The following is a 14,541-nucleotide window of genomic DNA, read 5'->3' on the forward strand; positions in this document are numbered from 1 at the left end:
GGTGTGCAGATGTATTTAAAGTTCCGAAAGCTAACATATTTTGGAAAGTAAAACGAGTCACAGAAGGACGGAAGTGCTAAAACATAAAAGCAAATAGTTACTTATTCTTGTATAAAATGTGCAGAAATGATTTCCTGACTTTTCTCATATGTACCAGTGCATGGAAATCATGAAATGCTATTGTTGCAAAAGTGCTGAGAAGTGCCAGAAATCTCCCTACTAAAGCAAAAAAATTGCAGGTAGCCAATATCAGACAGGACCTGCCCATTAAAAAAGCTTCAATTAAAACATATGTTTGCTCTTACCTCAAAACATGATAAACATAGTGGCATGCCAGTTGATTGCCGGGACGTAGCCTTCAGTACATCATTAGAGCAGTTGCCTTTGTATATATGGGATGATATAGACCAGTGGTTCCCAAAGTGTGTGCTGCGCCCCGGTGACCCCGCCCCCTCACCCGCCCACCGGTAAAAAAAAAAAATGGTGGGGAGCCACGGCCAACTGCCAATTAGGTCAAGGGAGCCACGGGTCACAAAAGTTTGGGAACCACTGACCTAACACATCACGACCGCCCTCAGAGAAAGCGGTGCTTGAATAGCTTTCATAGTGGGCACTGGTTCACAGCATCACACAACTTAAGTGTCTTGATTACACTTTCCATGCCGGTGATATATATTTTGAGATATTTGTGATTTAATTATTAAATCAAACACGTCTTTATAAACGTGTTAAAAAAAAACTCTGGACTGCTGTGGCCTTTCCTATTCACTTGGACCCCAGCAAAAGCATCACCAGTTAAAATGACAAGATACCTGACACATGCAGTCAGAGAAAGGGATAGTAAACATAGCCCTCCGCTTTAACAGAACTAGCAGCACTTTCTCACACAAAGTTGCCTGCCATGAGACCACTGGACCACACACTAAATGCTTCAAGATGAATAAACACATTTTTTAAATTCTAAATCTGAATATCGGTCAAGGATATGGGAGGGTGCTACAGGTAACCCTGCCACACCCCTATTTCCAGTTCCTCTGCTTATAAACCAGCAGCTGGAACTTGCAGAGCATGTTTAGGAAGCTGCTGAATCTCTCGAACGGATCTTCATGCTCCATTAAAGGCCCAGGAATGGGCATCATATTTGGGTTTTCACTTTTAGAAGGATAGTGATAGAGCATTTCTTAATAAGAGATCGCTTTCAATCCGGGCCCAGTCTTCAAAATTCTTTCTAAAGCAGCAGTCTTTAGCTATATCTCATTATGATGTAAAGACAGCCACTTGGCACATTTCATGCTTTTGTGTGTGTGTGTGGGGGGGGGGGGGGGGGGATACTGGCTGTTCAACATTCCAATCGTTGAATTACTCGAGAGACATCAGAAAGTTCAACTCCGCGTCCGCTATGCTGTTGGGAAGCCCAGCAACCCTGGGTCTAGCAGATATTGTAGTTAACCCACTGGGTACTTTATCGTAAGTGGTCGTCGTAGATGGTGCATAAAGGCTTCCAAGGACACCCTCGATGACCGGTCTTTGGAAAAGACCTTAAACTATCGCCCATCTGTTTACGCATGGCAGACTCATGAACGCCGACAGACACCGGCTCAATATATGTCCACGTAGAACCTTTAATTACTCATTGCTTTGTGTCCTCTTGTTAGGGCTGGGCCTGGCTAACAACTGAATTATGCTTGCAAAATTGTCCAAATTCCAAATATTCATTTTAGGTTTAAAGTATTTTATTAAGGCATAAAAAAGGAACACGGGGAGGGGAGCAGGAAGTCAGGTAAACATACAATACAAGAAGCAAAACGTTGCAGCGAGTCAGAAGGAAAAGAGGGAGACAGGGTGCCCCAGAGGGTAACAAGGCAAAGACATAGGCAATAAGGCATTGTGTACGATCCCCCTGTAGGCCCCCACTCCCTAGGCAAGGTCAAGCCAAAATAACACTCCGCGACACAGTGAAAGAGAAGCATACCGTTCCACCAGCCCCTCGACCCCAGAAGGGAAGGAGAAAGAAAAGCAAGGAAAGAAAGAAGAGAAAACAATACCCCAACATCCCCGTCCGAAAGTCAGCATTAGAAGCATATAACTCCACTTCCCACCCCCAGCCCTCGGCCCCCAATCCGCACATTCACTCCGCCGCTGGCGCCGGCGGCGTCAGCCTAAGGAGGCGCAGGTACCGTGGACACGTAAGCTCGCGAAATTCCGTGGACAGCAGTGCCAAAAAGGGATGCCAGAGCTTCTCAAACTGGTCAACATTCCCAGCCACCGTTAGCGATATCTTCTCCATGCCCAGTACCTGCCAGAGCCTATGCAACCAACCAGTGATAGAGGGGGCAGTGGGGGTGCGCCAAAGTACCAGTATATTCTGGACGGCGGAGCCTAGCGCAATCGCAATCTGCCTGCCCCTGCGGGATTTCAGCGGGTACATCAAATCATTGGGGAGGCCAAGCAAGACATACGCGGGGAAGCGCGGAAGCTCGATCTCAAAATGCCTGTCCACCTCATCTAAGACTTCCTTCCAGTAGGCCGACAGCACCGGGCACTCCCAGAGAATGTGCGTGAGGGTACCCTCCTGTCCGCAGCCGCGCCAGCAACCCTTATCGCCTATTTTGCGCATCTCGTAGAGCCGCTCCGGGGTGTAGTACCAATAGGTGGACACTTTAGTGAAGGTTTCCGTCAGCCCAGTGTGGTACGCAGAGTGCCTCGCCCGATATGCAATCTTGTCCCACTCCTTGTGGCTCAGGGTCCTGCCCAGTTCCCTGTGCCAGCGCTCCCTCCCTGGGTTATGGTAATGAAACGGCGGGGGTTGGAGAAACTTATACAAATCAGTGATGAGTTTGGCGTCCGAGGCCCGGGTTACCAACCATCGCTCAAAGGGCGTAATCGAACGGGCGGCGACGTCACGCACTGGGGGTTGAAGAGCCCAGTGGCGGACTTGCATGTAACGCAGTCTGTCCCCCTCCGTCAGGCCAAACTCCTGTCGGAGCTGCTGGAAGGGGAGCACGCCCTCCGGCCCGTAGATCTGGAAAAGCGCCCTACATCCCGCGCTCACCCAGTGGGAAAAGGCCCCCGGCTCCAGACCCGGGGTGAAGTCCGGGTTGCCAGCAATGGGAGTGAACGGCGATGGAAAAGTGGTGAGCTCCCGAAGCTCACACACCGCGTCCCACACTCTTAGCGGGACCCGGGTGATAAAGGAAGCGTAGAGATTAGGTGGTCGATGGATGCGCCGCAGGAACGGGACCTCCTGGAGGGTACGGCCTGCAACTGCCTGGTCTTGAAAGAGCCAGTGTTTGTCCGATTCCCACCGGCTCCACTCCACCAGGTACCGGAGCTGCGCCGCCTGGAAGTACTTCCGGAGGTCCGGGACTCCGAGACCTCCCGCCTCCGGGGCAAGCATGGAGAGGACCCGCTTCATCCGAGGTTTACGGCCCTGCCACACAAAGCGGGAGATGTCTGCCTGCGCCTGCCGTATCCAACCCACGGGGGCTGAAGAGGCAGAGCGCGAAAAAGATACAGGATCTGGGGTAGTATTGTCATCTTCACCGCCGCAATACGGCCTAGCCACGAAAGTAGGCCCTTGTTCCATCGGCCGAGTTCCTCCTTGATCTTTTTGCCCAGAGAGGAATAGTTAGCCGCGACCATAGCAGGCAGGGAGGGGGCAAGCAAAATGCCCAGGTAAGCCACCGTAGAGGAGGACCACTGCATAGGGAAGAGACCTTGAAGGTCCCGCCTGGTGTCGGCAGAAAGCGACACATCCAGCGCAGCCGACTTGGCCATGTTCATTTTAAAGCCCGCGACGCGGCCAAAAGCGTTCAGCTCCTGGACGCAGGCAGGGAGTGACCGCCTGGGGTCATCTAGGGTCAGCAAGACATCGTCCGCGTATAAGCTGACAGTGTGTGTGTATTGCCCCATCTTCACCCCAATAGCGTCCGGGTTGTCGCGGATCCGCTGCGCAAACGGCTCCATATAAAGGGCAAAGAGGAGCGGCGAGAGGGGGCAACCCTGTCTCGTGCCTCGCTCAATGGCGAAGCTGCCGGAGCTGTGTCCATTGACACGCACTGACGCGGACGGTCGCCTGTAGCAGTTAAAGACCATAGTGCGGAACTTCTCGCCGATCCCCAGTTTCCCAAGAACCAGCTCGAGATATGGCCAATGAACCCTATCAAAGGCCTTCTCCGCGTCGACCTATAGAAGCATCCGCTCCCCCGGGACGCGTGAGGCCTTTTCCAGCACGTGCGTGACCCTCTTCGTGTTGTCGACCGTCTGCCTACCGGGTACAAAACCGGCCTGATCCGCCTCCACCAAACCTGGTAGGTGTAGACCCAGTCTGGCCGCCAAGATTCCGGTATAAAGCTTGAGGTCCACATTTAGGAGCGAAATGGGCCGGTACGAGCCGCACAAGGTCCGGTCCTTCCCCGGCTTGGGGATAACCGACACAGTCGCCGAGAGGAGGTCCGGTGGAATGGCACCCGGTTCGGAGAAGGAATTGAACAAGCGGGCCAGGAGAGGAGCAACAGTGGGACAGAAGGTCTTGTAGAACAAGGCCGTGTAGCCATCCGGACCCGGGGCTTTACCATGCTTCAGCCGCGCGATCGCGGAGATGACCTCCTCCACGTGAATGTCCCTCTCCAGGTGGTCCGCCTGGGAGGGGTCCAAGGCCGGGAGGGTCACGGAATCCAAATAGGCCTCAGCCTCTCCCGGTGGGGAAGGCTCTGAAGCGTACAGTGCCTCGTAGAAGGAACGAAAGGTATCTGCCACCTCCGCGTCACCGGAAACCGGGGTCCCACCCACTCCCACCAGCTCCTTCACCACATTGCGTTGCTGCGCGGCCCTGAGCCTATGGGCCAGGAGCTTACCGCACCTGTCCCCGCCGGTGTAAAAGGCATGTTTCAGGCGCAGCGCTGCGTACTCCGCCCGATCCAGATCCAACGCAGAGAGGAGTTTCCGTGCCGCCTTCAGTTGCTTGGACCTGCTCAAGCTCCCTAACCTGCGCTGTCAGTTCCTCCCTCTTGCGCTGGCATTCCCTGTTTTCCGCCGAGGAAATGGAGATAAACTCTCCCCTGACGACTGTTTTCAAAGCAGCCCACTGCGTAGACAGGGACGTGTCAGAGTTGTTATTGTAGGTCAAGTAGTCCTGGATGACCTCCTCCACCCGCTTCACTACCGATTTCTTATGGAGAAGCGTGTCTCGGAGCCGCCACATCCCTCTGGAAGGGGGGGCCGCCGGCCACGCAAAGACTCCGGAAACCGGCGCATGATCGGACAGGGACAAGACCCCGATGTCCGCCGCCATGGCGGCCGAGCGAAGCGGGCCGCTCACCAAAAGATAATCCAACCGCGAATAAGTGCGGTGTGCGTGGGAGAAATAGGAGTAGTCCCTATCGGTGGGGTGCATGGTGCGCCAGAGGTCATGCAGGTCCAACTCCGCAATCTGGTCCTGTACCGCCTTAGAAAGCTCCCCTGTCTGCGGGAAGCGCTGGGCTGACCTATCTAAAGTGGAGTCGAAGACCATATTCAGGTCTCCCCCCAAGATGATATGGCGATCGGGCGAGGCAGTAACGTCCACCAACACCGACTCCAGGAAACGATCCTGGTGGTCGTTTGGGCTGTAAACCGAACCAACCGTAAAGGCAACACCACCCAAGCGCATGCGATACACTAAAAGTCTCCCCTTCTGCTCAGCATGTTTATACAACACCTCCCCCCTAAAGGAGCTGGCTAGGAGAATGGCCACCCCAGCGGTCTTAGTCGCAGCAGAGGAAAAGAGTTGCGTGGGGAACTTAGCAGAGCGCAACCTATGGCAATCCCTGGAAAGTAAATGGGTCTCCTGCAGGAGGCAGATATCCGCCTGCGACCCCTCCAACAGGGAAAGGATCGCCCTACGTTTCACGGGGTTATTCAGACCCTTAACATTAAGGGTCACAACTTTCAGGGGTGGCATCGCCTCCGGGGAAACAACGCGCTATGCCGCAGGCGGGGGATCAGCGGAGGGGGCGCGCGGGGTAGGGGTGCAGGGAAGGCCAAAAGCGGCATCGTACACGTTCGGACAATTTCGGACGGGACCCCCCCACAACAAACCAACAGTGAAACCCCCCCAAAACCCCCTTATGGCAACCAGCCAAAACAAAAAGCAGAAAACAACACCCCATAGTCTCAGTCCGGCCCAAATGGGCGAGTCTGTAGAAAATAGTCAAGTGGACGTCCAGCCACACACCACCCCCCTCGCCCCCCCAGCCCCAGCCCAGCATCGTCAAAGCTAAGAGCCTCTCCCCCCGGAGAAAAATTAGGCCGTTAAGGCCACACCAGTAGATTCAGGCAAGTTCCTGGCCGCAGTCCTCAGGGCCTCCGCCATTTCAGATCTGATGGTGGGCGAGTCCGGACGACTCGCCGGTGCTGACGATGGGCGCCTTCTCGACCTCCGTCGGCCCCGCCGCTCGGGGCGCCTCCATGCGGGTGTAGCCCCTTCCTCCTCCGTAGCAGTAAGACCCAGCACTCCGCAGACATCCTGTAAGGAGCGAAGCTGATGCAGCACCCCATTCCATCGAAAGATAAGACGGAAGGGGTGACCCCAGGAATAGGCTGTCTCGTGCTCTCGCAGAAAGTCCGTAGCGATGCGGAAGGACCTGCGCTTCTGTAGTGTGATGGCGGACAGGTCCTGATAGAGCGCCACAGGTCTATCTCGGAAGGTCAGTGGCTGCTTCCTGCGGGCCTCCGTCATGATGCGCTCCTTTAGGGGGAAATCCGGCAAGAATGCCAGGATATCAGGCGGGGGTGCCGATGACTGGCGTTGGCGGCCCACCCTATGTGCCCTGTCAATGCGGATTGGGAAGTCCGCTCCTTCCCCCAAGATGTCGCGGAACAGGTCCTGCAGGTAAGCCACCAGGTCCGCACCTTCATCCGCGGATGAAACACCCCGCACCCGGATGTTGTTCCGCCTGGACCTGTTCTCGAGGTCCTCCGAGTGGGCCTGGAGCTCAACACATTGCTCCCGGAGGCGGAGGACATCCTGCTGGAGGTGGGTTATCTCCTCATCGCGGCGTTGAGCCGCCGTCTCCACAGCATCGACCCGCTCGCCCAGGCCCTCGACCTCCCTGCGCACCTCCCGGACCTCTCCAGCCACCTCGGTCTTAAGAGTTTGAAAGTCCTCCTTGAGGGAGCTGAATAGGTCCTCCATGAAGGACCGCGTGACCGGCGGCTCGCCCACAGTTGCGTCCGTTGATGCCCGGGAGGCCCCCGGGGACGGCTGCGTCCTGTCGCGTAGTTGCTGGGACCTGCCGAGCATTTCCGGCAGAGTGCGGTCTCCTCGCGCTGCACCTCGTCGTCCAGTCATCTTGGGGCTCGGCAAAGCCCAGGGTCAGTTGCTGTAGGCGAGCTCCGCCGCTCGTGGCCACCAGATGTGAGGCCTTCGCCGAAGACAAGGGTAGTGCGTCACAGGCGACAAAATGGCGGTCTGGGCCTGGGCAAGACGGCCCCCGGGCCAGTAGGACAGGCAGCAACGTCCGAAGTGTAGGCCTCCTGCTTCGTGCTCCCAGGGAGGGCAGCAGATGAGTTGGTGCCAGAACCAGCCGAGGCTCCCGTGCGAGAAGGACGCGGGCAGGGATCACTGGGCTCAGCCACACAAAGACAAGATGGCGGGAGGGTGGGACCCAAGAAGGCAGCCCGGGCCAGCAAGTCCATGGGCGAGTCTCAAATGGTAACGGGTCCGGAGAGCATGAAACCAATGCCCTCCTCCACCACCAGTTGATTTGTCCGGCTCGGGCACTGCTCGAACTCCGCCATCCAGCGCCTCCAGGCGCGGAGTTCGCAAGTCGTCACCCTTCGAGGCCCTGGGTAGGGGGGGGAACCGCCGGTGCAGGGCTAAGGTCCGTCGTCCAGCAATGGTGCCCTCCGCCAGGGCACCGGCCAGGGAGCCACCTCACTCCGCGGAGTCCGTCTAGTCCGCTCCCCCGGGATCACAGGCTTTCCGCTGTTCAGCACTCGGGCCAGCCGAGGCGTGCGGACAGCGCCGCACTACGCTCCGCCTCCAAGCTCTTCTCCTCGGGGCGACCCGGGCTCCACTCCTCGGAGCGATCTCAGAATGAACTTCTCGGGAACTTCCCCCGGGGCCACAGAAGCCAAAGTGGCACCAAAATGTGCCCCACGAACTCCGGCACAGTCCTCTCACCCGCGACGCAGCCGCGGGGGGAGAGAAGCGCAGAAATCGGGGCTCAAGCGGAGCTGGGCCGGAGGAGCTACGGGAGGAAGCGTCCGCTCACCCCACCATCTTGGCCACGCCCCCAAATATTCATTTTAAATGAAATTTGTGAAGTTTTGCTTTAAGCAATTTTACTTAACATTATGTGAGCGACTCTGCATCAAAAAGTCTTGTCGATACATTTTCTGCTCAAACCAGTTTCCTGCCACTATCCTACAAGACTTTTTATTTATTTTTACTAGAGGTGCTCACTTGTTAAATAAGCTTTGGCAAAGGCAATGGGTCACACCTTTGGAACCTATTGGCTTTGCCAAAGCCTTTTAGCCATGTTATAGAGCATTAGAAAGATTGTCTGCAAAATTCCAAAAACCTGAAAATAAGAAGAACAATATACAGCTGCCTTGCCATTTTGTAGGCACACCCATGCTCTATTACTTATGCACAGGTACAAAATGACGCAGGTGCCCTTTTCTTTTAATTTACTGATCTGAGATGGATCAGTAAATAAGAAAAGAAAAAACACTTAAGGCGGATTGTGGGGAGGGGATAACAACAGAGGAGTGAAAGGACAGGTGATGGCGTCAACAGCTAGCTGGAAGGAGGAAGCGGGCAACTGAGTGGAAAAGCAGCCCCCAATGGAGAAGCCCAGAAGGAAGAAAGCAACGAGGGAAGGAGGCAAACAAAGGAAAGAAAGCGCTACACGACGGGGTGGGGCAGATACTGTGAAAACAACACAAACTGCACCATGCACAGCGCAAAAGCATGCGGCTTTCTTCTGTCACTTAAACAGATGTCCTCCTCGAGCGGCAGCTTCATCAACGCGAACAGAAGGTTTCTCAACGCGAGTGGTAACAACCAGCCGCAACCGCCAGCATTGAGAAACTTGCGCTCTCCAACAGAGGCGCGGGAGAGGAAAAACTCTACACCGCTACGTGGAGTTTTATATACTCAGCATTCTATGCGGAGCACAGAGTGGGTAAAACTCTGCAAATTCCACGAGCGGAGCAGAAATTCACACCCAGGCCTAATGCGAACCAATAGTGTGTAGAGTACCAAACGACAAATCTGCAGGTAGGCAGTTTCTTAGTCAGGGATATTCACAAAAAGAGGGAGCAGGCGGGCGAAGGACTGTGCACACTGCAGGCTGTCAGGGAGGAAGTCAGAACATTAAATTTAAAATTGAGACAGAATGATTTAGACCTCAAAGCCTCTTTACTAACAAACTAGTAATTACCACAATATTTTAAAGTGGTATAAACAGAGGGCAGAACAGTATTGCCTGTCTAAAGATAGCTCAGGCAGAAGGTAGTGATAATTATAGAAACAGAAACCTATTCAAGAGCTAAGTGGTAGTGATATAATTTTAAGAGGCGACCTTTGACCCACCTGGTCAAAGGGCTGGTGTCCAGACGAACAGTGACACATTGTTGGATCAGCTGCCTCTAAACAAAGGAGTGACCTGTAGACTGGTAAACGTCGATAATGTCACCCCTCCCCCTCCCCCCTTCTCCGCCAACTAAATATTGTTTTTCTCGCTAGTCAGGTGACCTGGGAAGATTCACTATCAGACGGATGGCGACAAAAGATGCACTTTGCCTTTTCACAGTGGTAGGGGCTGGGAGAACAAGGGACTTCTGGGGAGGGCAGCCTCACAACATTTTCCAAACATCCCACCCCAAAACAAAAAAATAATAATAATGTGTGACCCCTCTCAAATTGCTGCTTGGGGAAAAAACACGGGCCTGGAGGGGGTCTTTCTCGCAGGGTTGCACCCTGGGTCCATCCATCTCCCCTGGAAACCCTGCGACCCTTTCATCCCATACCACCCTGTCGACCTGTGCTGACTCTGCCCTTCTCTACAGCCATCTGACCAGCCTTCTCTCCAGTTATAACTGCATTTGTTATTTGTTTGTCCCCCCTCCAACCCCCAGTTCTATAGAACTATTTCTTTACAGCTATGTACAGCGCGCCTTTGGTTTTATGGGGCGCTTTATAAGTAAGGCTCCCTGCTTTCCGTTTTTACTGATCTTTACAGTTAAATACAGACAGAAAACAATTTATTTTCCTGTATGTATTTATATGTAAATGTGGATAAAAACGGAAATTAGTCTTTTTTTTGTGTGATTCTATATACTGTCAGTCATGACTGTCAGGCCAATAGCTTTGTACATTTACAGATAAGCAGTTAAAAAGAAAATAAAAAATATATAGTTCTGAGGCTTTTAATTCCAGTGTATATGCAAAAGTATGATACTAAAATGTTTATATGTTCATGTATATGCATTTATTTATCATCTATGTTGGACTTCATATTATTGAAATCGGTCATAAATTCATATAAGAGTTTATATTTATAGTTTAAATAATTGTGGAAATGTACTATTTTTGCTGCAGTTGTTTTATAAAACCCGAAATAAAATATGGATAAATGCAGATACAAAATGTAAAAAATAAATATGGATAAATACAGACGGAAATGTCAAGAAAATATAAACCATAAAACCGGGAGCCCTATTTAAAAGCTATAAGAGAAACGAGATCACATGAGATTAAAATAGGTTTAGCTATAGATATTAGAAGGGCATTTTAGTGCAAATAGTAACCAATACATGAAAGGCCTCCTGCCACTGTATCTTAGGGTCTGAAATACTTATTTCTTTTGTAACCCTATTCTCATGCCCTGCTCGCCAGTTGCCATTGGATTGGATAAAGGGATTCCCCCCACACCAGAATTTGTGGCATGCTCCATCAGGGAGTCCTGATGTACTCTGGGAAGAGGGCGTGGCCTACGAAAATCTTTTAGGACCCCTTTCTGTTAAATATATACATTTCAAGGTACACCCAAGCATAGACCCGTCTATAAGATCACACACCGACAGTCTCAAGCAGTAAAGTTACTCTTTCCATCCGTGACTGCAGACCTGCACCCCCACCCTGCAGAGACACCCAGCCACCCTTCCCAGAGGGCAAGCACCCAATGCAAGGCCATCTCTCCCCCCTTTATTCCATGCTTAGGAGCAGCTGAGGGTATGTATGCGTAAAACGCGACTCTCTTTTACGCGTCTTTCTTCACTGCATGCGTAAAAGCTGTTCCAAAGATGCCCAGCAAAATTGGAGCTCTCTTCCAGACATCAACCCTCTTCGAACATAGCACACTCTATAACGCCACACACTAGCAACCAGAGACTCACCACCCAGATGCGCTTCGAGCCCTCTTCAGGTGTACGAGGAGCTATAAAAGCCAGTGCGTAAAACTTGGAGATAGTTTAAAAGGGTTTGGCTGGGTCCGCCGAGACTGGGCTATCCGGGTCACCCTCCTTTCTCACAAACACACCCTTCAAGTGACCCGTGTGTCACTGATAGCACAAGGCGCAGACCACGAGCTGGGAGCCCGGCCAGGTAAACAGGGTGGGTCAGACCTGGTGCACCACCGGCCCTCCCCAGGAGGAGCGAGGAATGTTCACTAGCGCCTGGAGCTAGTGTGTGCTCGAACAGTGCCTCGAGGGTCACCACACACCTCCATGTGGGGTAAATACACTCATTCGCAGCACTATTCTGGTCAAAACAGGGCACAAAGGCCATTCCTGCCCCGAATCTGACAACAGAGGAGAATCACTATCTGTGGTAAGGGTTACAGGTGACTCCCCGTCACCAAGGACACGGGGTTTTCATTTAACAACCTAAAGCATTGTGGGAGTTGTAGTTTTGTTCCTTCAGTTGAAAGGATGGAATGAGCAGCCCTGAAAACAAGGAGTTATTAAAGAGAAGCCTCGCCTCACTGGGTGGCCTGGATTTACTCGGTAGCCATATCCTGGTGCCAGGCTGGTTAAATAGATGTCATTTTATTGCTAAAAGTTATGTTTGACTTTCTACAGTTTAATAGCCCACAGTCTAATAAGCCTGTATGTGATTACTACAGCTACTGATGGCAGGCTGGCATTTAAATAACTATAAGTTACTATTTAATGATGTGAATCCAATCTTAAAGACAAAACCTCTTCTGGGTAAGGTTACTCTCTGTCACCAGGGCGCCTCGTTTCCAGCCCCCACTGACATGAAACCCCCATTTCAAGGAAAACGCCATTGTGACGAGAGGACCAGTGTTTTTATTTAGAGGGGGAAGTTGCAGAGCTCCCACGTTTCCCAGATCCATGTGTCAGTAAATCGACCAGTATCAGTGTCTTCTTTGCATTCTGGGACTTGTAGTCCTGGTGTAATAACAGGATCAACAGAAAAACCTGGAACGGGAACGTTACTCTCGCACGGAACTGGGAAACTCGAAAGCTCTGCCACCACTCCTTGAGAGTAGATGCCTACTTCGAGAGGGTACAGCGGGGAAACGCATCTTCTCTTTGATGAAACAACTCTTTAAAAAAGTATTTTTTGAAGACAAAGACATACGCTATAGTTTCAGCGGATTTAAAAGTGGGCCCCAGAACCCCAATGCAAGCAGGGAAATGGGAAACAGTGCGAAAGAAAAAACAGATTCAAAATAGGGCCCAGAGCCCTTTAAACACACGCCTGGTCCTCTGTGCCACTGCACCTGCTGCACTATTGACACCTCGCTCCTGTTTGAGGTCACCGTCGGTGAAAGTCGTGGGGGTTATTCCATGTGGGGAGCACCTGGATGTCCCCATGGACAGCGACACGTAAAGGGGGGTGCCGGGTAGACAAGTGAACGGATTGACCGAAGGAAGGGGGTGCGGGGGGTCGTATGTCCTCCCCCAGCCCGTGCACTCACCTGTTCCGTGCGCCTCCGGGGAGTTCCTGGTGGGATGAGTCGCTCCTTCTCCCGGCTCCGGGTCCCTCATGTATGGCGGGGCGGGGGGTCGTGGACAGAGCCCCCTCCCTCCTCTCGGGACTCACTTCCTCTCGCAGGGAGGGCAGAGCCCAGGGCTGTAGTGAGCAGGTGTGCGACTGAGCAGCCTGAGAAGGGACTGCCGAGGGCTGAGCCGCTGAGGAGCCGCCTTCCTTGTAACCCTTGGTGTGCCGGGGCCTGGACCCAGGGGAGGAGGAGGAAGGGAAGAGAGACTCAGCCGGGGATCGGGATGCGCCTAGCAACTCAAGCAGGGCTTCTGGGCGCAAGAAGTAACGGGAGACTCAGGGCAGTGCTGCTGGGAACCCAGGAGATCAGTGCCTAGAGACCCGGAATAGGGCTTCTAGGAGCCTAGGTGAGCAGGAAGTGAAGAGAGACTCGAGCAGGGGATCCGGGATGCGCCTGAAAACTCAAGCAGGGCTTCTGGGAGCAAGAAGTATTGGGAGACACCAAGCAGTGCTGCTGGGCAGTGGGAACCCAGGAGATCAGATAGCGCCGAGAGACTTCTAGGCGAGCAGGAACAGAAGAGAGGCGGGAAGCAGGTCCAACGAGAGCAGAGTTTAGCAGGACGTCTGGGAGGAGAACGCGCTGGAAGATTCAGAACAGGGCTTCTAGGAGCACAGCTGAGCAGGAAGAAGGGAGACAATGAGGGAGCAGATAGTGCTGAGAGATTCAGAGCAGGTCTTCTAGGAGCAGGGTGTGGAGTGATTCGGCAGAAGGAAGCGCACGAGAGCTCGTGGAAGCAGGGAACACTGGGAGATGCAGGGAGTGTATCAGTGGTTTCCTTCCTCTGTGTAGACTCCTGTGTAGACTCCTGTTTACGCAAGGGTTAACATTACAATCTGGATGGTATTTACCACAGCCAGTGTTTACCCTTCGTTAAGTTTAGGCACGTCAAAGCTGCCGCCCTTCAGCAGGGGAACAATGTATGGTGTTTACCACACCACCCACATTTTGATGCAGTAAGGACCAAAACCGTAATTTATTCCGCAGGAACTTGTAACAGGTGCAGTTAATCGCACCAGATAATTAACATACCCCAGGATATCGTTATTTAACTGGTGAAATTAAAATGTGCCTGGATTCCGACAAACTTGGAAACAGGCCCTAGATGGAGGCAGGGTGGCCCAGGAACCCGGCCACGCCCAGCAAACTTATGACACTTGTAATTGTCAAAACCAAGTACTCAAATATTGTGTCTGCTACTCACTACAACTCGCAAACAACACTTGACTGCTGCCTGCTACTCACTACAACTCACAAACAACCCCTGACTGCGGCCTGCTACTCACTACAACTCACAAACAACACTTGACTGCTGCCCGCTACTCACTACAACTCACAAACAACACCTGACTGCTTCCTGCTACTCACAACAACTCACAAACAACACTTGACTGCTGCTTGCTACTAACTACAACTCACAAACAACACATGACTGCGGCCTGCTACTCACTACAACTCACAAACAACACTTGACTGCTGCCCGCTACTCACTACAACTCACAAACAACACCTGACTGCTTCCTGC

General features: G+C 52.7%; 1 protein-coding gene across 2 annotated transcripts in view; it reads right to left on the minus strand.

Annotated features, from left to right (window-relative positions):
- Positions 1-13,713, minus strand: part of LOC147661113 (tight junction protein ZO-3-like) — a 145,766-nt gene extending 132,053 nt beyond the window's left edge. Inside the window, exon 1 of one of the 2 annotated variants that reach the window (XM_086951324.1) lies at positions 12,936-13,713. The gene's annotated coding sequence lies outside the window, so the exon portion shown is untranslated. The remainder of the gene's footprint in view (positions 1-12,935) is intronic. The other variant, XM_086951323.1, reaches the window with a different exon arrangement.
- Positions 13,714-14,541: the final 828 nt, after the last annotated feature.

This window comes from Lissotriton vulgaris, unplaced genomic scaffold (assembly GCF_964263255.1).
Source record: "Lissotriton vulgaris unplaced genomic scaffold, aLisVul1.2 SCAFFOLD_2758, whole genome shotgun sequence".
In the NCBI taxonomy this organism is placed as follows: Eukaryota; Metazoa; Chordata; class Amphibia; order Caudata; family Salamandridae; genus Lissotriton; species Lissotriton vulgaris.